The sequence below is a fragment of the Lissotriton helveticus genome, chromosome 10 (genome assembly GCF_964261635.1).
Source record: "Lissotriton helveticus chromosome 10, aLisHel1.1, whole genome shotgun sequence".
Classification (NCBI taxonomy): domain Eukaryota; kingdom Metazoa; phylum Chordata; class Amphibia; order Caudata; family Salamandridae; genus Lissotriton; species Lissotriton helveticus.
The window spans coordinates 1,001,725,535-1,001,747,677 of record NC_136071.1 but is presented as its reverse complement, the minus strand read 5'-3'; the positions used below and the strand labels follow the sequence as shown (position 1 = coordinate 1,001,747,677).

General features: G+C 44.3%; 1 protein-coding gene and 1 pseudogene across 1 annotated transcript in view; one reads left to right on the top strand and one right to left on the bottom strand.

Annotated features, from left to right (window-relative positions):
• HDAC9 (histone deacetylase 9) overlaps window positions 1-22,143 on the top strand; it is a 2,824,806-nt gene that overhangs the window by 2,288,408 nt on the left and 514,255 nt on the right. The gene's annotated exons all lie outside the window — the stretch shown is intronic.
• Window positions 9,633-13,694, bottom strand: LOC144785279 (small nuclear ribonucleoprotein F pseudogene; annotated as a pseudogene).

The following is a 22,143-nucleotide window of genomic DNA, read 5'->3' as shown; positions in this document are numbered from 1 at the left end:
AGGCGGACCGCTGGACCAGTACCAGGGTCCACAGAGGAATTGTGGGTACCACAGCCAAAGGTGGGCAGGGTCCCCAGCAGGAGAGTGGGGGGGACAAGGGTACCCAAAAGGAGTTCTCACAAGGGCCCCAAAATAGTTCCCAGGGAAAGGAATCCCAACCCCCCAAACCTAAACAGCCATGGCCCTCTAAGGGCAGGCGGGACAATAGAGACAGAAGGGATAACCAAGGTCCCCCTACCTGCTATCACTGCAATGAGGTGGGCCACATTGCTCCAAAATGTCCCAAGAAGAAGCCCGCACCCACTGGTGCTCCAGCCCCAGGGTTAGCGAGTGTAGCTTTGGGCGGAGATTTGATTTCTAGTGGGGAGGTGGGCTTAGCAGTTATGTCCCTTGTCTCTCTAGGAGACCAAGAGATGGTCCAGGAAACCTTACTGCCCTCTAACACTAAGAAATATGGGCAGAAGGTGACCATCAATGGGAGGGAGATTGAGGCTCTGAGAGACACAGGAGCCAGCGTGACATCTGTTAGGTGTCAGTGGGTGTCTGAAGAGCAAATCATCCCTGGTGTACTCCGCCCTGTAGTGACAGCTGACAGCTCAGTGCGCCTCTGCAAGCTGCCGCGTGTTCCCTTTGCATGGGGGGGAGTCTCTGGTCTTTTGGAGGTAGTTGTCAGTGATGCCTTGCCTGTAGACTGTCTGTTAGGTAACGACCTGGAGAGTTCTCCATGGAAGGATGTAGAACACAGAACTCACTTGGAGATGTTCGGTTTGCCTGCGTGGATCTGTGTGTCCACACGTGCTATGACAGCCAGTAGGGGGGATTCAGCAGAACTGGAGCCTGAAACAGTGGCCCAGAGACCTGCCAGGAGAGGAAGAGGCAGAGGGCGCGGGAAACTAGCCCCAGCCATTCCCACGGTCCAGGAGGAAGCAGAACCTGAGGGGGATGCCCGGAACCTACAGGGGAACAGGTGGCCGAACTGGGAGACTTACCTGAGCTGACCCATTGGCAGCAGGAAGGTGGTCCCTCCAGGGAGGAATTCTGCCAGGCGCAGAAAGAATGCCCTTCCCTCATTGGTCTGCGGCAACAGGCTGTAGATCAGGCAGCAGGTGGAGCAGCCAGAGATCACTTTATCTATTGGGAAGATGACCTACTATATAGCGAGCCTAAGTTTGCTGAGCCCGGTGCAGCCCGTGTGCTGGTGGTACCCGAGCGCTTCAGAAACTTCCTAATGGGTCTGGCTCATGACGTGCCTCTTGCAGGACATCTGGGGCAAGACAAGACCCTAAACCGGCTTGTCACCCACTTCCACTGGCCCCAGATGAGAAAGCACGTTGGTTCCTTTTGCAGGTCTTGCCAAACCTGTCAAGCCAGTGGCAAGACTGGAACAAAGTTGAAGGCACCCCTTCAACCCTTCCCAGTAGTGAACACCCCTTTCGAGCGGGTTGGCATAGACATTGTATGGCCCTTGAACCCCAAGACAGCCTTAGGCAACAGGTTCATCCTGGTCTTGGTGGACCATGCCACCCGGTACCCGGAAGCAGTCCCTCTCAGGACAATCACAGCACTCGTGGTGGGCCGTGCATTGATGGGGATCTTTTCCCGTGTGGGGTTCCCCAGAGAGGTGGTCTCCGACCCGGATACCAACTTCATCTCTAAGTACATGAAGTCTCTGTGGGAGGAGTGTGGGGTAACTTATAAGTTCACCACTCCTTACCACCCTCAAGGAAATGGGTTGGTTGAAAGGTTCAACCGGACCCTGAAAGGTATGATTATGGGCCTAGCGGAGCCCATGAGACAGAAGTGGGACGTCTTGTTACCATGCCTGTTGTTTGCCTACAGGGAGGTGCCTCAGAAGTCCTTAGGGTTCAGTCCCTTTGAACTCCTGTATGGCCACCCTGTTAGAGGACCTCTCTCACTGGTGAAGGAGGGTTGGGAAAAGTCCCGTGGAAAAACCCCCCAGGATGTGTTCAGCTATGTGCTGGCCATCCGCAACCAGACACAACGCTTCAGGAAGCTCGCTCAGGCGAACCTGGAAGCAAGCCAGGAAGAAATGAAAAGATGGTACGACCAGAATACCACTCTGGTCGAATTTCAACCTGGGCAGAAAGTGTGGGTGATGGCGCCAGTGGAGCCTTGTGCGCTCCAGGACAAGTGGACTGGGCCATATGAGGTGGTGGAAAGGAAGAGTGAGGTAACCTACCTGTTTAACCTGAGGACTCCCAGGCAGCCCCTGAGAGTCTTACATGTGAACCGCCTCAAGCCACACTTTGAGAGGTCTGAAGTGACTATGCTCATGGCTACAGATGCAGGAATGTGAGAGGATAGTGATCCTCTCCCTGACCTCCTGGCAGTTAAGGAGCAAGATGGGTCAGTGGATGGTGTGGTCCTCTCACCCACCCTGACCCCAGAGCAGCAGAGTGACTGTCGCCAAGTTTTGGGTCAGTTCTCCTCCCTGTTCTCCCTGACCCCAGGTGTCACCAACTGGTGCATCCATGATGTGGACACTGGAGACAGTCTGCCTGTGAAACACACATTTTACAGGGTAGCTGACAAGGTCAGGGCCAGCATCAAGGAAGAGGTTTCCAAGATGTTGGCGCTAGGGGTGATTGAGCCCTCCAGCAGACCCTGGGCTAGCCCAGTGGTCTTGGTGCCCAAGAAAGCTGCTACGCCCGGTGGCCCTCCAGAACTCAGGTTTTGCGTGGACTACCGTGAGCTCAATGCGGTCACGAAGACTGACGCACACCCCATCCCCAGAGCTGATGAGCTTGTGGATCGGTTGGGAGCTGCCCAGTACCTCAGTACATTCGATTTGACTTCTGGGTATTGGCAGATTGCCTTAACTGATGGGGCCAAAGAGAGGTCAGCATTTTCAACGCCAGGGGGGCTTTTCCAGTTCCGAGTCATGCCCTTTGGGTTGAAGAATCCCCCTGCCACATTCCAGAGACTGGTTAACCAGGTACTGTCCGGGCTGGAGGAATTCAGTGCCGCATACCTGGATGACATTGCTGTGTTCAGCTCCATGTGTGAGGAACACTTGCAACACCTCTGTGAAGTGTTGAAGGCTCTGCAAAGGGCAGGCCTCACTATCAAGGCCAGCAAGTGCCAGATAGGGCAGGGATCTGTGGTGTATTTGGGACACCAGGTGGGGAGCGGCCAGGTGGTGCCCCTACAGGCAAAGATTGATACCATTCTGGCTTGGGAGCCCCCCAAGACCCAGACAGAGGTGACAGCCTTTTTAGGACTCACCGGGTATTACAGACGGTTTGTCAAGGGATATGGCACCATTGTCGCCCCCTTGACAGAACTCACTTCCAAGAAGTTGCCCAAAAGAGTTGATTGGACTGACGCCTGCCAAACTGCTTTTGAAACCCTGAAAACTGCTATGTGCACAGCACCGGTGCTCAAGGCACCAGACTTTTCCAGTGAGTTCATAGTACAGACAGACGCTTCAGAGCATGGTGTGGGAGCAGTACTCTCACAAATCACTGAGGAGGGAGGAGACCAGCCGGTAGCCTTCATTAGCAGGAGACTACTCCCCAGGGAACAGAGGTGGATTGCGATTGAGAGAGAAGCATTTGCTGTGGTCTGGGCTCTGAAAAAGTTGAGGCCCTACCTGTTTGGGACTCACTTTCGTGTTCAGACCGACCACAGGCCCCTCAGATGGTTAATGCAAATGAGGGGTGAGAACCCAAAACTGTTGAGGTGGTCCATCTCCCTACAGGGAATGGACTTCACGGTGGAACACCGCCCTGGCACAGAACACGCCAATGCTGATGGTCTGTCCAGGTTTTTCCGCCATGGTGAAGAGAACTCCCAAGAGGGTGGGTAGTTCTCCCCACTTTCAGCTGGAGGGGACACGTGTTAGTCCTGGCATCTTTGGCGTGGTTTCCCCTATCTTTTTGCCTCTACCTCCTGTATTTTTGATACTGTGCTGGATTTCGTTTTTGCTGGTTTAGATGCTTTGGACACTCTGCCACTGCTGATCAGTGCCAGAGTGTAAGTGCTCCCTATGTAAATTGTTATTCTGATTGGATATACATGTTTGGCATATTTGTATCACCATGAAGTCCCTAGGAAAGTGCACTGGGTGTGCCAGGGCTGGTGATGACAAATGCTACTAGTGGGCCTGCAGCACTGATTGTGCCACCCACAGGAGAAGCCCTAAAATAGTGTCTAAGGCCTGCCACTGCAGTGCCTGTGTGCAGTTTAGAACTGCCATGTCCTCCTGGTCAGTGTCCCCACTGACCAGGCCTAACCCTTCCCTTTTTGTGCACATCAGTCGCCCCTATGGAAGGCCCAAGGTACCCCCCTGGACAGGGTGCAGTGTATGTAAAAGGTAGAGCATGTACTAGTGCAGGTGACATGCTCTGGTAGTGAATGGCAGCCATTTTCGTTTTTCACTACTGTAAGGCTATCTTGCTCCATAGATTAACATGGGGGATGCTGGCTACAGTAGTTAACAGCATTTCTTCCCATAGGAACAAGATAGGACATAAGTATCTAGTATCCCTGAACTCAGAATTTAATAACACATCTTTTAGGAAATGTTGTTTTTAAATCCTGTGTTTGAGAACAGCACTTTTAGAAAGTTGCTGTTCTCTTGTCTGACCCTTCTGTGTGCCTGGGCCTGTTTGTGTATTGACTGTCTGGTTTGAGAGTGACAGGGGCTGGGGATTCCCCAGGAGGGTGGATGAGTCAGCACTAGGCTGAATGACTGCAATTGCAACTGGAGTGGTGGGAGGAGTTAGCACCTGGGCCTGAATAGGGCTGTGCCTGCCTTCCACAATGCTGGCTCCACCTCCTGCTGGGCGGCTGAGGACCCTGCCCCTCACTCTGAAAGGAAAGATGCAGCCAGCAAAACAAAGTGCTCAGGAGCCACCCAGAACTGGTTCAGACCAGGCTCAGGGCCCACATGCACAGAGAGAACAAAGACTTTAGGGGTATAAGTACAGGACCCCTGACAACAGAAAATTAGATCATCCTGGAATCAAGAAGGAACCTCTGCCAAGGAGAAAGCTGAAACTGAAGAAGGAAGACTGTCCTGCTGTTGCTCTGATGGACTGACCTGTTGCTTTGCTGCCAAGGAGAGGGGAAGGACTTTGCTGCTGAGCTGTGTCCCCTGTCTTGAAGGAATCTCCAAGGGCCTGAGTAGAGCTGTCTCCCTGTTTTGAAGTCCCAGAAACAAAAGTACTTCACCCCCAGCTTCTCTGAACTCTGCTGAGAGAGTTCTGTCCTTCCTAGAGTGCTTGATACAGTTGTGGGGCCTCTGGAAGTTGTACCTGTGCTGGGAAGCTTGAAACTAGGCTTGAGAGACTTTTGAAAATGAAAAGTGTTTCATCGCTCGCTTGCGGAGCGCATCCCCGACAGTGCGAGACGTTTCCCGCCGCTACGGAGGTCGAGATGGTCGCAGCACCTGACGCCGCTGCCAGAGATGTCGCATCCTTCGTTTGTGGGACGCACCAGACCGGTGCGGGAGAATTGAAAATCGCTGCGAGAGTCGTCGCAGAGCCTGTCGTCGCTGGGTGAAATCACCGCACCGCTTGCTTGCGGACCGCAAAACGTCACTGAGAGCATAATCGCAGAATCATTGCATTGAGGAGCTTCGAGAGAGATGATCACCGCTGGACCGCGCATCGTCGCCCCGGAGGGGGCATCCAAGGTGCTGCACACTTTTGATTGTTTCTGGTGTGTTTTTCTCGTACTGCTTTTATAGTGCATTTACCCGCCAGGCGCGTGGAATTTGCAGGCCTGTGGCTGGTTTTAGCAGCTTATAGTATCACGCTAGGCCTCTTCGCAGATTTTTATGCCTTTGCATTTTGCATTTTTGCACCGGGCGTTGATTTTAACGCTGCCATTTGATGCGTTGTCTGGTGACTATCGCATGGTACTGCCTTGTTGTGAATACCTGGTTAACAAGACGTAAATGTCCCGTGATGGACTGCGATGTTGAGGGTTGCGTTAAGTAACCTTTGCGGTGGTTATCACACGTTCTTGAGAATATACCCCATTGTGTGCTTTGGACCATCCCCCTTCAGACATTTGCTTATTTGGATAAGCATCTTGTAACCACTGGCTTTCACTAACAAAACCACCAATGTCGCCACCACAAAATCATCACCACCACCAATACACCATTAATACCACCAACACCAGTGTTACCACACAAAGACGACTATATTAACAGACGTCATTGATAAAACACCAACAATATCACCACTAATACATCACAAATTCCTATAGCATTTACATCACAATCACCCCCACCACCACCAATACGCAACTACTTCCACCAACACCAGAAGTGACCACCTCAATACCACTGCCAATACCACCACCACTTGTAATTCCTCACCATAAGTACTACCATCAACACCATACTACCAATACATCATCACCATTAAAACCACCACCAGTGTGCCACCAGCACAATTACAAAACACACAAGATGATGGACGGAATGTTGCACAATGGCAAAACATTCACCCCCAGTCACAGATCTGGGTTTAATCCATCGTTATCTTGCTCACCAAGCCACCCCAGTTCAGACATGGCCATATACAAATCAGTCTTGATCCTGTGCCTCTTGGGAATAGTCCAGCCTGCACTGCCAAGCCATGTCTTCCCTGGAATGAAATCAAGCATCCTAGGACCGGTTTCTGGCTATCAGCCTTCATCAGCCAGGATAGCTTGCCTCCAGTGGCCTAGTAAGCACGGGACCCACGTCTGGGCATACCCTTCCCACATAGGGTGAACAGCAAAACACACAAGATGATGGACGGAATGTTGCACAATGGCAAAACATTCACCTCCAGTCACAGATCTGAGTTTAATCCATCGTTATTTTGCTCACCAAGCCATCCCAGTTCAGACATGGCCTTATATGCAATTCAGTCTTGACCCTGTGCCGCATGGGAACAGTCCAACCCGAACTGCCAACCCATGTCTTCCCTGGACCGGAATCAAGCATCCTAGGACCGGTTTCTGGCTATCAGTCGTCTTCAGGCAGGATAGCTTGACTCCAGCGGCTCAGTGAGCAAGGGACCCACATCTGGGCATAACCTTCCCACATAGAGTGAACAGCAAAACACACAAGATGATGGACGGAATGTTGGACAATGGCTAAACATTCACCCCCAGTCACAGATCTGGGTTTAATCCATTGTTATTTTGCTCACTAAGCCACCCCAGTTCAGACATGGCCATATGCAAATCAGTCTTGGCCCTGTGCCTCATGGGAACAGTCCAGCCCGAACTGCCGAGGCATGTCTTCCCTGGACCGCAATCAAGCATCCTAGGACCGGTTTCTGGCTATCAGCCTTCATCAGCCAGGATAGCTTGACTCCAGTGGCGTAGTGAGCACGGGTCCCACGTCTGGGCATACCCTTCCCACATAGGGTGAACAGCAAAACACACAAGATGATGGACGGAATGTTGCACAATGGCAAAACATTCACCCCCAGTCACAGATCTGGGTTTAATCCATCGTTATTTTGCTCACAAAGCCACCCCAGTTCAGACATGGCCATATACAAATCAGTCTTGACCCTGTTCCTCATGGGAACAGTCCAGCCCGAACTGCCAAGCCATGTCTTCCCTGGACCGGAATCAAGCAGCCTAGGACCAGTTTCTGGCTATCAGCCTTCATCAGCCAGGATAGCTTGACTCCAGTGCCGTAGTGAGCACGGGACCCACGTCTGGGCATACCCTTCCCACATAGGGTGAACAGCAAAACACACAAGATGTTGGACGTTATGTTGCACAATGGCAAAACATTCACCCCAGTCACAGATCTGGGTTTAATCCATCGTTATTTTGCTAACAAAGCCACCCCAGTTCAGACATGGCCATATGCAAATCAGTCTTGACCCTGTGCCTCGTGATAACAGTCCAGCCTGAACTGCCAAGCCATGTCTTCCCTGGACCAGAATCAGGCATCCTAGGACCGGTTTCTGGCTATCAGCCATCACAATTACAACACGAGCAATATTATCATCATCACAAAAACTACCACCAACAGAATCAACAATAATTTGAACACCACCAACACCACTATAATGCCATCCCCATTACCAATACTACTAATACCATTACCCAAATAGCACCATCACAGTATCATTTCAACCACCAGAAACACATCACCACAAATGCCACCAATAATACCACTTTCACCATCTATATCACTACACTCTAACCAAGCCCCTAATATAATCAATGGTAGTATCAATAACAGTGCTATCAAGCATTAGTAAAGCCAATAGCTCTTGTTTGATGTGCTGCTGCATGGAAACGTATTTTCTGCGTGACTGTTTTTGCAAGATTTGTTACATTAAATCGAGAACTACTGCATTTGTCTAGGCTTATACAACTTGTGGAGAATGCAGTTAGAATGACAACTCTCCCTTTTTGCAGTACACATTATCTCACTACGTGGAAAATATTCTTGCACCAGAAAGAACAAGGTAAACTGGGAAATTTTGCCAACTTTAAGAGAGACTAAAATTGGGACATTTGCAAAACCTCACAGACACAACTATGCACACTTTTAAGATATACCTTTTATACGCATAAGTTCCTGCCCAGTTCTCCATCATCGAGTTACCACAAAAAAAAGTGTTGCTAATAAGAAACGATTGAATTCAGGCAAGCTGTTTGAATTCCTTCTTACCATCTCAAGGACTCCTGACTCAGTAAAGGATCAAGCAGTGGTTAAAACAAGCCCCTGTTTCCGCGCTCAATCAGGAACAAGGGCGCATCTTTGGCGCTGTAGTAGCGAATGACTGAAATCCTTTCAAACGGCGTTGAAACATAAGCAAACCCACCATTGGTGGGGTAGTGAAGTTGATGCAGTCAGAAATCTAACAGGATTTTTATTCTATTTTCTGCTTTGTGTCTTGTGTTTTTAATAATTATGGAGTCCAGTCCTTTCCATGCATAGCAATGGGTTATTAGGGTTTCCCTCGTTTCGTTATCATGCAGAAGCGAACGGTTGACTCAAACAGTCACTTTTTTTGTTTCTTTTACTGTTTCGGAAACTCCTTCCATTTCACGTTGCTATGTAGTAGCATTCCATACAAGTCTCGGTCAGTTTTTCCATCATGGCTTGAGTCATAATAAAGGAAATATTGGCTCGTATACCCCTGCCTCCTTCTTTAACTATAGTTAATAATATTGAAAAAGATCCCCCTGTGTTCCTTGGCAGCCTGCGCCTCTTTTTCCTTTCGTTTGACTTTTTTCATCTGGTAATTGTTTTGGCAGCATTCACTGGCTTCTTAGAAAATATTGCTCTGCTAATGATGATCAAGGGGTAGCTCATGATTGTTAGTGATATCGCATGACATGTTGATATTTGACAGTAATGCTCTTGTACTGGTAAAATGGCTCACGTAAGTGAGTAATAGGGGTTCTCTAAATTTACTGCCATTATTGGTCCCTAAATAACAGCGAGTATAGCTTTCTATGTACAGTATTACAACCATAACTATAAATATGTGCAGTGCTTAGTTAAAAAAAATGTATTGCTGCTCAAAATTTTACTCAGAGCTCTCGAATGTGAGGTTGTCGAATACCAGAGCTGCGTATTTTTGATTCCACCTCACGCCTCTTTCATCCACCACCAGATGCTCCCTGTTTCTTTAACTCACTGTTTCAGGTTCAGTTTCATCCCTGCCTTCTTTCTTTGTTACTGCGTTTCCGTCTTTCTCTTCCTCCTTATTTTTCCCCCCTTTTTGTTTATCTCTCATTTGTTCTATGTCAAACTATGATGAGGAAAAAATTAAGATTGAAATAATATAATTTGTAACGCAATCTTCCTCTGCTATAGCGCTTTGATACCTACAGGTCTAGCCAGTGCTTTATAATCCTTTTTGATGTACCTTATAATGCAACGTTCCCCATGTTATGCGCTCTGATATCTCTGGGTCTAGATAGCGCCATATAACCTTCGCATATCAAATAAACAAAAAATTGGCTTTTCATGAACGCTGAGATCTGAGCAACAAGGCTGATAAATTGGCTTTTCATGAACGCTGAGACCTGAGCAACATGGCTGATGACCAGTGGAGCTGCTTGACAGCTAATGAGGAGTCTGGCCCTGGTTTTCCCCCTTGACCGGCACCTACCCAGCCGGACATTGGGAATTGTTCCTCCTCGTCTCCCCACTATTACTCCTTCCTCCCCTCCCTCCTCCGAATTACTGTAACATTGTTTTATGTGTACTGTTCATTACTATGCTTTTGTATCTGATGTAACTTGTAACGCAACGATCCTAAATGTAAAGTGCTCCAATACCCTCTTGGGCCAAGTTCGCGCTATTTAAAACTTTATAAATAAATAAAAATAAAAACAGCAACATACAGAAGGTGCGTCATTTGGGAAATGTAATGTAATTCTAATTGCATTTATATAGCACTTACTACTCCTGACGAGGCATCAAAGTGCTTTTTCGGCAATTAGCACCCTACTCCGGAACCTATAAAGAATTAGAATTGAATTAGTATACTGAAATATAAGTAGGCTTTCCTGTTTTCAGTTTCTATTTTTGGTAAATTCTGGTGGAGTTTTTTCAGTGATTTCAATACCTTAAAAAACAGTTGTTATCAGTGGTTACACATTTTCGCGCCACTAAAAACAAAAACAAAAAAGTGTTTTTCCGGTGTTTATGGAACGTTTTGCTTTTATTATTGCTTGCTTACTGCACTGTTAGAACATGGTATATAGACAATGTATGTATAGTGTATATGAGGTCCAAATAGATTTTTGCAAATTAAACTTATCGTAGTACACCATACAATACTTCTTCAGTGAGTCTTTGGTCAAGCATGCTCGCTCTTTTCTCCCTATGTAAACTTTTATCTGTGATAAGTCCCTCAAAACATTGGCACTTGAAACAGGCAACGCCAAAACAGCCAGTACACAATTTGCTAATTCTGGTCACTGACATAGCTTTCCATGCTAATACTGGTGTACTTGAACATTGCGATTCTCAGTGCAGGTTCTGCAACATTCTCATTGAGCTGGGCGCTTTTGCCCGCAGAGTTATTGAAGTGGTCAAAAATGAAGCAGCACTTTTGAAACTACTGAGGATATTCCCCTTTACTGAAGGGATCTGGAACTTGTACATAGTACCACAGTGAGGTTTGATTGACTTCAAATGCCATTTGTGGTGAAGGGACATTTCTATGCATCATTGCAAGCCATTTCTCATACATTGTATAAACATTCCTGAATTGCTCTTCAACATTGATTTGCTTACCAAGTGGCAAGCAATCTAACATGGAACATGTTGCTGTGCCAAAGTCACTGAAGTTGTCGGCCAACCTACTCTCAAGGAGTACCAGAATGGACTAAAAAGTCAATAACATCCCTCATTAACTCTGAAGATTGTAAAGATGCTTTCAGCATACCATCTAACAAGTGGCAAGGATCTCCTACAGGGAATCAGTTCAGCTCTGGTATCAATTTTGACAGGTCATCACACAACTTTTTCATATACGTAGCTGAATCACTGCAAATACAAACAATATCACTCCAATTTTGTTGAACTTGGAAAGAACCTTTTTTGCAGAGCATTCCAAGTGACACTGCGTTCCATGTTTTCTAAAAGTCTGATGTCATGTTTTCACCACTATCCCAGATGCTTGGTGATAGCCCTCTTAATACATACTTGAATGTTTAAAGCTTGAGGTGTTGGCAATTCACCTACTATCAATACTGACCCACTAGAAACAACTGTGGGCTGTTGTATTAAGGGCTTTTACCCACTATCTGTGGGTAAATGTGATGACACATATTAGGAAAGATTCTTATGAAACCAGCCATTTTACCTATCAGTGAAAGAATCAAACACAGCCAAAATATTAAATATGATTTTGATATTTCCTGATGCTCTACAGTTTATAAAATAATTAAATGAGACCAAAAACATGCTTCTAAAACCTGCATCTTTAGACCAAAGACCACAAAACAGAAAAAAGCAAAAGAAAGAAGAAACAATATTGTAGTGGCATCCCTAAACATCAAAACTCAAGCAGAATAATGTTAGCCCAGTCTTTCTTGCTGTTAGCTTGTATAACAAAGTTACATTGTATTTGCCCCTTCAGGAAGAAAAAAAATGACTCTTTTACTCTCTTTTTCCTTTCTGTGAATGGCATTTAGTTTGTGGCTGTGCAGGTGTTTTTTCAGTGTTTATATATTTACACTGGTGAGGGCTATTTCTCTTTCAGTGGGGTTTTATCAGTTATTATAGGTTTAAACCTAAAACCCCACAGCCTAAATATAAGGTATTCGGTGATGGATAGGTTAGTCCGTTATTTGATTCAGAAGGATAGCAGAGGGATAGAAGAGGGAAAAAGGTTTGCATTTATATAGCACTTGTTACCCCTAATGGGGTGTTGAAGAACTTTTTTGGACAAGTAGCACGCTACTCCGGAACCCATAAAGGATTAGTGGTGAACAAGCATGGTGAAATATGAAAATAATTTGAGTGGTGGATATTAATCCGTTATTTGGATTGAGAAGGATAGCAGAGGGATAGAAGAGGGAAAAAGGTTTGCATTTATATGGTGCTTGTTACCCCTGAAGGGGTGTTGAAGCGCTCTTTTGGCGAGTAGCACGCTACTCCGGAGCCCATTAAAGGATTAGTGTGAATGTAGTAACAGTTTGGAGCGTAGAGAGAAAGTTGAGCCTCATACATGTTCTCGTAATGTCTTTCAGGGACATTAACATTACTGATGCTAAATATGGTGGCTTAATACCCTTGTGCCTCATTCCTTAATTCTATTATTTCTCTGAAGGTCCCAAAAAATACCTTCTCTTCTGGTATTCTGCTGCAGACTGTTTTCATTATCTCAACACTTCCTCTTTCTCATCACCATTTTTTACCAAGGGCATTGAACTGCAAAGTGCTCTCTCATGTCTTCTGCTGGGTATTGTTTAGGCTATTTAACGAATAAATCAATCAATAAATAATGGAGCGGATACCTGAAGGGATGTCACTGCTGTCTGCCATCTTTCTTATCTGTGCAGCACACCTACCGAAGAGAAAAGTAGAGACTGCAATGAAATATATACTTTGTATAATAATGCAAGACAGAGTGTACTGTGTTTTTCCTCATCCACAGAGGGTGCTTCTACTATCCGTTTGAGTGTGACTGGAAGCGTGTGTTTCTTGTCATGGGTATGCACAGGTGCTATTTTGTGTCAGGAGCACAGCTCAAGTTGAATGACCGCAAGATGAGTTATGACTGTGCAAAGATACTTGGCAGATTGTCTGAAGAAATATGAGTAAATAGACTAAGTTTGTCACAGTATGATGACATTTTCTAATATTATATTTTATAAACAATAAAAGGTTTATGTATAAACCAAAATTATACATTTGATCAGACTCTTGACCATACAACATACAACGACTTGAGAATAACAGCCTTCTCCAAACTTCATACTCTCATTTCGCCATCTTCCTCCCCTTATTCCATTCCTTGGATAAAAACTTCTCTCAGATGTCCAGATAACACCCCATCAAAGTGTTCTTTTGAGTATGCAAGCTGCATGTTTGTAGATCCAAAGACAGATAGTAGATACCCTTTGTACTCCATTCCCTATTTCAGTATGATCATTAATGGCTTGCCAGTCGGTCCATTGAGGAAAGGTTTAGGGTTCAGTGGTAAACTCAAGCTGGAGTTATTTTCCCTCATTAGGAAAAAACAAAAAAATCCTTTGTTGGGCTGTAGAAATCATGTGCCACTGCTGGAGTGCTGCAAAAAACAAATTACATTGGCTAATGTTTACTCATTTATTCTGTTACAAAGAGATAGCACTGTTAAAGTTCAGTAGTGTCCTTTATTGCATCTCAACACCACCACAGGTTCCAGTCAGCTGGAGGCAACTGTAGAAGCTTCAGAACAACAGCCAGATCAGTGGTGTAGCTAGAGGGATGAGGGGGGCAGTCCTCCCCGGGCGGCACGAGTTTAGGGGCTGGCGGCCTCCTCCCACTTCTACCTGCTGTCTCGGGCCAGCAACACCCCCTTCCCCCTCCACGCTCTATATTTTGTCTGTCACTGGGCGGCAATCGATGCCGAATCTCGCCAGCACCCCCACTCTTCAATGGGGTATGGGACCGCCACGGGTGGCCATAAGGCTAGCTATGTCACTGCAGCAGATAGCACATTCCAACGGGGTCAGGACCGGAGAGGAGATGGAATGTACCATACAGGTTAATTATAACACATTCCCTTTCACCTCAGAAGTAAGATGGTGTGCGCGGGCCAGTATGCCTGCCTCAACGCTTTGGGGGGAAGTGGGCCGAGCCAAGCCATTGAGAAAACGGCTACTCTTTGAGTGTGTTCTGCAGGTAAATGCTCCAATTCAGGCTAATGCAGCTGATACCTGTCATACTAGGTCTAATAAAGTCAGCATACTCCTGAAATAGAGGGGGTCTGTGAAATATGTTGTCTTCATTTGTGTATTTTTTCCTTTCTTGCTTGCAGAAAAATTCTGAGGAGGAAAAATAAGTTCCAGTCCCCTTTGTGTGTGTTTCTCTCTTGCTCATGGTCAAAGTCTGAGGGGGAAACATAAAAGCTGGTATCCAAAAATAAGTACTGGTTGCCCCACCAGCAACCATTAGCTCAAATTAAGTACCACCATCTTGAATAAGGACAGCCACACACTGATGACATCATGCTCTTCCATGGTGGTAGCCATTGTTTTTGTGTGAAGCTTGCTCATACAAACATCATCTACAGTCCGCTCACGGGATAGGATTCACCTTCTCAATACAGAGATTAGCTGCAAGCAATTCGATTTTGTGGAAGAAGAAGCTGTAAGTAAGGGACACTCGCCACTTCACAACAGAGCATTGAGCATATTGTTAATATAAGTGGTTCACTGTTTGTCCTGTCACTTAGGGCCTGATTTAGAGTTTAGCAAACGAGTTACTCTGTCACAAACATGATGGATATCCCATCCTCTGTATTATAAGTGCCATTGGATATGATGCACTTCTCATACATCAGACAGGATATCCTTCACTTTTGTGAAGGAGCAACCCATCTGCTGAACTCTAAATCAGGCCTTTAATCACAATTAATTTGACATATACTTCTACATTTATGTGATTCAGTCTGTATACTGTGTGATTTCTTCTTGCAAAAAGTCACAAACATTAGTGCCATATCAAACTATACTATTGACAGGGGCTAACCAAACTAATGTCAACTTCTCTTCTCCAGGGGTGACAGCCATACCAGAATCAGCCTTTAACAGGCATAGATTCCAATATGGCAACAATAACACTGGGCTGAGCTGAAAAATATTAAAACATGAATGATCACTGTGGATTTTTCTACCTCTAACACTACCAAAGAAATTAGGACACTTTTTGGAGAACTTTCAACGTACAGTGCACAGATCTAAAATAACACTCATAGAACTTACAAAAGCATGTGGTGATGCTCGATGACTGCAGCAAAAAGATAACATTATAATGTTTGGCTGCAAGGAAACAGCTGAAGGCCTAGATATGATTCCATACCTCACATCATTCTTACCTAAATTTCTTGGGATTGACTTCCCGCTCTATTAGAATTTCAAAGGGCCCTTTTTCAGACCATTCACCATAGAAAACTTTTGAGGTAATTTAAAGCTTTGGCTAATTTAAATTCTTCCCACATGAATGAATATAGTACCCTAATCAAATGCCAATTCGATTCAGCATGAATTCTCCCACAACAGCTTATTCTTCACTTTTTCAAAAGCTGTAATATATTCTACAAAACTGCAAAACAGCTTTTAATGTTCCTTGACCACGTTGAATTGATGAGCAAATCTAAAGCAATAACTTCTTCTAGCTCACTGGAACCTACTCTGAAGGTCATCAGGACCAAGGGAAGCAAATTGCTTTCTTCTTTCTAGTTTTCTAGATGTTGTTGCAGACGTTTAACACTTTATCAGAAAAATCCAGCAGAGTTATTGGCCTGAAATTTCTGCATTCTCTCCTAAAGCCATTTTATGGATGGCACTAACAATTCTGCTTTTCCAAGAAGCTGATATAATTCCGAGTTAATACCTATGTACATAGTGGAAGAATAGAAGATTCCTAGAGGAAATAATATCCTAACCATTGAAATGCCACGAGTCAAGAACCCTCAAAAAATTGTCACCATTAGTCAACAAATGACAAAGAGGCCCCATTTAAGTTCCTACTGCTTCTTATCCTACCATCCTGTACACACAGAAGTCTCTTATGCGTTGCAGCCGTTCTGATTAAAATATGGTAATATCTGGTTGCTGCTGTTTACTAGTAGCATCCTCAGTTACCAGGTCCCAAAATATTTTATCTTCCCTCTTCTTAAATAATTCAAACATCAATAACAACTTTTCCCTTGATAAGATTTGTTACTGAGTCAAGTGCGGTGCTTACACCATTTTCGCTACTCTGTGTCATCCTGGGGCTCTGTGAACAACATGTTCAACTTTTCTTTCACATCAGCAGCATTGAAAATGATTCATCTGTTATCCCTGGATCTCTTTTATTATTCCTCCTCCCTTATTCTTGTTTCCGGGCTGTATCACTCACCGCTGACACCCGCAATGATTTGAATGTCACAAGTTCGTGTCCTTGCAACAAAGGTTTACCATTGGTATTCCTGCTTACCGATGCCAAAGATAAACCCCCAAGTTTATTTATTGAAGGGTTACAGTAATTGTTTCTGACATGAACACAGAGTTTCATGAGAAAGTAAAGATATGGTTAATGACTATTTCTGACCATGAATGTAAAGGGAATTATTTACAGGTTCCATAAATAAATATTTTTTCAATGGTTCTGTTTAAAGCACTTTTACAGCATAAGAAATGTTAAATATTTGACAAATGAATTTTAAGAGAGGAGTTCCACAATTCCTGTTATTTTGTCCCATTATAGCCTTGTATTATATGTACCTACCACCGGTAACTTTCCCCTTTAGTCTTGTGTGTCCCTATTAGTAGCCTCCTGCTTCTGGTGCTGTGTCTCGTTTTGTGCTGTGGTTCTGAGCACACTAGAAAGTGGCAGCACCCATACAAGCACAGATACTATTATTTTAGTATTCAAGTAACCACACTGTATGTTCTGTTGTGCCATTTAGAAGCGAATAAAGCAGGCTGAAAAAAATTGATTTTCTACACCCTCTCAGCTCCCCTATATGTTATGGCGATGGAGTGGTGGGCTGCAGTTTGGACAGGACAGATACTTGGGGGCATATTATCAAGACAGGCGATAACATTATCGCTGTTTTAGCGGCAGAAAACTGCCGCTAAAACTGAGATAATTGTATCGCCTGTCTTGATAATATGCCCCTCGGATTTTGGCCATGAAGTGGAGCAGAAGTCCATGTTCTTTCCACCTTTCATTTGGAAGCTTAAAAACAGGCTTATCTCTAATATGACTGTTATGCAACCAGAATACTCTTGCCCAAATGGCTTCTCACAACTATGCTCCAGTACAATTTAACTCTGAATAATTGGTTTTTGGCATCCAGTACGGCAAGGCTATTCAGAGTAAATCAAGGAGAGCCAGATCTATGCCCTATTTTTATGATAGCCAAATGCCTAGTAGTATACAATACATAAATGCATTTAACTGGTAGTTATTCACATTGTTGGTTATCCTAAAAATCTGACTTGGTTACAGCAAATCCCTATTAAGTGACATCACCAAAATTCATCTTTCCCGTCAAAGGCAGCCCTTATTGCAGTGACTTTGTTGGTATTTAGTTATAGAAGTTCAGATTACATTACCACAACTTTGATCAATTGACCCCCATTGAGGCAAGGGGATTATTCAAGCTTCACGTTATTTCAGGAGGCCATGCTTATAAGTACAGAGTTAAATGAACTACAAACCGCATTCTTCAAAAAAAGCAAGATCTCTAAAACAATACTTTTCAGAATGTGCATCCAGGGTCTGAAACTTCATACCCATACTCTCTCTACAGGCATTTCATGTTTCACTTTTAAGAAAGAGCTTAAAGACCTGTTCTTCAAAGGTCACTTCCAGCTGTCACTGAGCACTGAAAGATCCTCACAGAATTAAAGTAGAGAGTTAATTGAGGTTGATAATTTGAAATCATTCTTTTGTGACTGATATTATTAGGTACACTTTGGGTGATCTGATGCATATGTCTTTCGTCTATGCTCTCTCAGGCGATTTTAATTCAAACCTAATCTATACGCCTGAGGATGATGAGATTATAGCAGCTGACAACGAATTTTGGAATGTCAAAACCCAAACTCAGCTGCAAACAGAGCGATTCGATCCAATTGGGCGAAAACTGGTAACAAGCCTGGAATTCCTCGGGCTGCGGTTCCTTAACGGGAGAATCAAAGGTGACAATCCGCCGCAGCACACCCACCTAGGAACCTTGACAGCCTCAAGGCTAGATTACACAGCAGTCTCTCTTCCTTTATTGCCATTTGTCCAGCAATTTTCAATAGAATACACCTCAAAAAGCGATCATTCATATCAGCACACTTATTTCAATTTAAAACTGACTAAATACCGTAGTTGCAATATAGTGGGAGATAACATCGCGACCACTAACCTGAAACGACTTAACTGGACAACGGCCAACATCGACGAGCTGCAGGCAAACGTGCAGAGATTAAAAATAGAAAGTGAGGTAACAACAGGTACCCAAATACAAAAATGGGAGAGCTTTACGGGAAAATTAATAGCAACGACGTCCACCCAAAATAAATCACATCCTCCCACTAACAAAAATTCTCTGCCAAAGAACCTGGCAAAACTCAAAATAGAGATAAGGAGAAACGCCAGAGCACTAAAAAAGACAACTACGTCGTCCAAAGACTGGATCCAAAGACAAAACCTCAAGAAAGAATATAAAAAGAAAATGTGGGAATACAAAAGATCTTTGAAAGATGACTTCTGGGCAAAACTACTCTGCTCCGCCAATAACACCAGCTCAAATGCATTTTGGAGGATTATTAACAGCTTAAATTACCCTTCAACTCCAACATCATCCAATGTCCAAGAAGCGGACTGGGTTGCGTTATTAACAGAGAGGTTCGCAGAGATAACACTCGACCAGCCCAACCGAGGAGCAATCCAACAAACTACTAACGAAGTGTCTCAAAAAAGAAAAGAAGGAAGCGTCACTCCCAGGCTTCCCCGCGATGTGGTTAGCCTATGGGAGAAGAAGGATGCAACAAACAAGGTCAAACAAACATGGTATAGCGAAGAGGACATAAGAAGAATCATAAGGAAGTCACGTGGCAACGGAGCACCAGGGCCGAATGAGATCCCTCCAATAGTTTACAAAACTGATCCGGACTTTTGGGGCAGAAAATTAGAAATATTATTTGAAGAAATAATAGGCGAAAACCAAATACCATCCAGTTGGAAGGGCTCCATAATCTTACCCATCTTTAAAGGAGGAGACAGAACATCCCCAGCTAATTACAGACTGATTGCCCTCCTAGATGTGGAGGCGAAGTACTTTGCATCCCTCGTCCTGGAAGATCTAATAAATTGGTCCGACGTCACAAAGAGAATACCACTGAACCAAACAGGCTTCAGGAAAGGAACTGGGACACTAACTAATGTTATGTCTCTCTCAGTGCTAGCCGACAAATATCTTCGTAGAAAACAGCCTCTTCATCTATGTTTCATTGACTTAAAGGCAGCATTCGATAGTGTGGATCGGAACATCTTATGGAGGAAATTGCGCAGCTGGAACATTCCGGATAAAATCCTGAGAGGGATCTTACTCCTTTATTCCAATACTTGGATGGAAGTCAAATTGGGGAATGGAACACGGCTCTCAAGAAAAATCAATACCAGCAAAGGCCTCAAGCAGGGCTGTGTCCTAGACCCCCATCTTTTTAACCTTTTTATGGCAGACCTAACATCAAGTCTAAATAAGATCCCATCCCATCCACCTAAACTTGGCTCCCTTCCTCTAACTCATCTATCCTATGCAGACGACGTGGTATTGTTGAATCTAACGAAGATTGGCATCCAAAGGTTACTAGTAGGGCTGGCAGAATTTATAACAAATAACAACCTGGAGATAAACACAACAAAAACAAAAACAATGCTTATCACCAGGCGGCGGACAGCCAGTACATACATCTACCTGGAGGGAACAAAGCTAGAGGCCGTGTCCAACTTTAAGTACTTGGGCTTCTACTTCGATAATCGACAAAGCCATCAGCAGCAAATGTCGTACATCACTCAGAGATCAAATTCACTCTCATTTGCTTTTAGATCTTTGGCTAAAAAGCTCACGGGGCCATCATATAAACCTCTACTGGCAACAATAAAAGCAAAAGTTCTACCAACCCTGTCATACAGCAGTGTAGGATTGCATAGGAAAGATGCGGATCTGCTTAACAAAATGCAGACAGCCATCTTCAAATCTACCTTCCAAATACAACAGGGAGCCTCACCAGCTCAGACGAGGTTAGAATTTGGAACAGTAAATGAAACAGTGGGAAGAAAGTACGCAAGTATTAAGTACTGGTATACACTGAAACAGAACACGTCAGCCTCGGAATTGCACCAAGCACTATGGGAAGAAATTAGATCTGACACTAAATCCCCATACAACCAGTATCTTGAAAACTCCATAACTGAGACTGGAACAAGAAAACTTTGGGAACTTAACCTGCCTTACCCGGCGTTCAAACGGGCTATAAACAAGTCGACAAAATTCCACTCTCTCACTTGATAAAGCCACGTTTAGTACCAGAAAACACGCATGGATGGTCATATCAAATTACAAAACACTTGTGGCAGCCCCATACCTAACAATCACATTTCCAGCTCACAGAAAACAGAAATTAATGAGACTCCGTTTGGGGAAATTTCCATCGATTATGGACCAACCAATCTGGGTGCACAATGGAACAAAAATCTGCAGACTATGCGGGAGGAGCAACGAGGACTTTATTCATCTTGTCTGCATATGCCCGAATTTAGCTCAAGCTCGAAGCTCTATTTTAAAAAAGTCTATGAACGAGCGGGGTGTAAGAACGTGCAGATCTGCAATTATGGCAACCTTGAACCCAGCAGACACGCGATTGAACTGCCTATTACTAAAGTTCCTTGCAGCCCACTCCCAAGCGCTAAAATACACCATGGCACCCTGTCAACAAAAGGATAACACAACTGTGGTAGCGCGGGGAGAGAGCTCTCCGGAACATAAATGAGGAAAAATCAAGAATTTCAGAACTAAGCTAGACAGACTGCATTTTAACTACACTTCATTCGATTTTAAATAACAAACTCGGTATTAGACGGAGAGTGTTATAGAATATACTAACAGAGATCATACATTTATATTAAGAAATTTTAAACACATTAGTCGATTCCTTTAAAATGTATTGTTGTGGTTTTAATTAACTGAAACAATAAAAATCTTTTCAATTTTAATTTCTATGCTCTCTGTGAATTTAAATGTTAATTTTTCTTATATCCTGGTGACCTGGCCTTGTATAGGTTTTGCTTCTTCATCCATTCGCAATGTGCAACTTTTGTTTTGTTATAACGGTTGTTTTTGTATTCTCTGGCCACTATATAAAGCGATCTACCATTGAGATCGTCTACTTCGCTCTATAAAAAACTGCAAAATAAATAAATTAACAGGTTACCAAACTAGGTAGGAACGTGCAGAGTAAACGCAATTTGGGATGGCGCTCTTTCACTGAACGAATCACAGCCAAAGTCATTAGCATCAGCTGACAGTGATTCAAGCTGAAACTGCATGTTCCCCTCAATATCCATTCTCAATATGGAACATTTTATTGCACATAGAAACTCCTGTCCATTTAGTTGACAGGTGCTAACTTGCAGACTTTCGGTGAATGTGAATGCAAGGAAGGGAGTCTGCTGTCCCTTCCAAGCATCCATCTCTTCGCTTATAGGCATTTGGAGAGTTTTGCAAATATTAGTATTAACCTGCAAGGATTTTGCGAATTCAAGTGAATAACATTTTTTTTTGCGTTGAGGTACTAGTACATCCATCGTAGCTCAAAAATAACATAGGGTTGAATTGCCGATCCTGCATGAAAATTATGGGGCATATTTAACAAGGAAATGAAGAGGCGCGGAGCTGCAGGAAATTTCGCAGCTCCACGCTCTGTCAT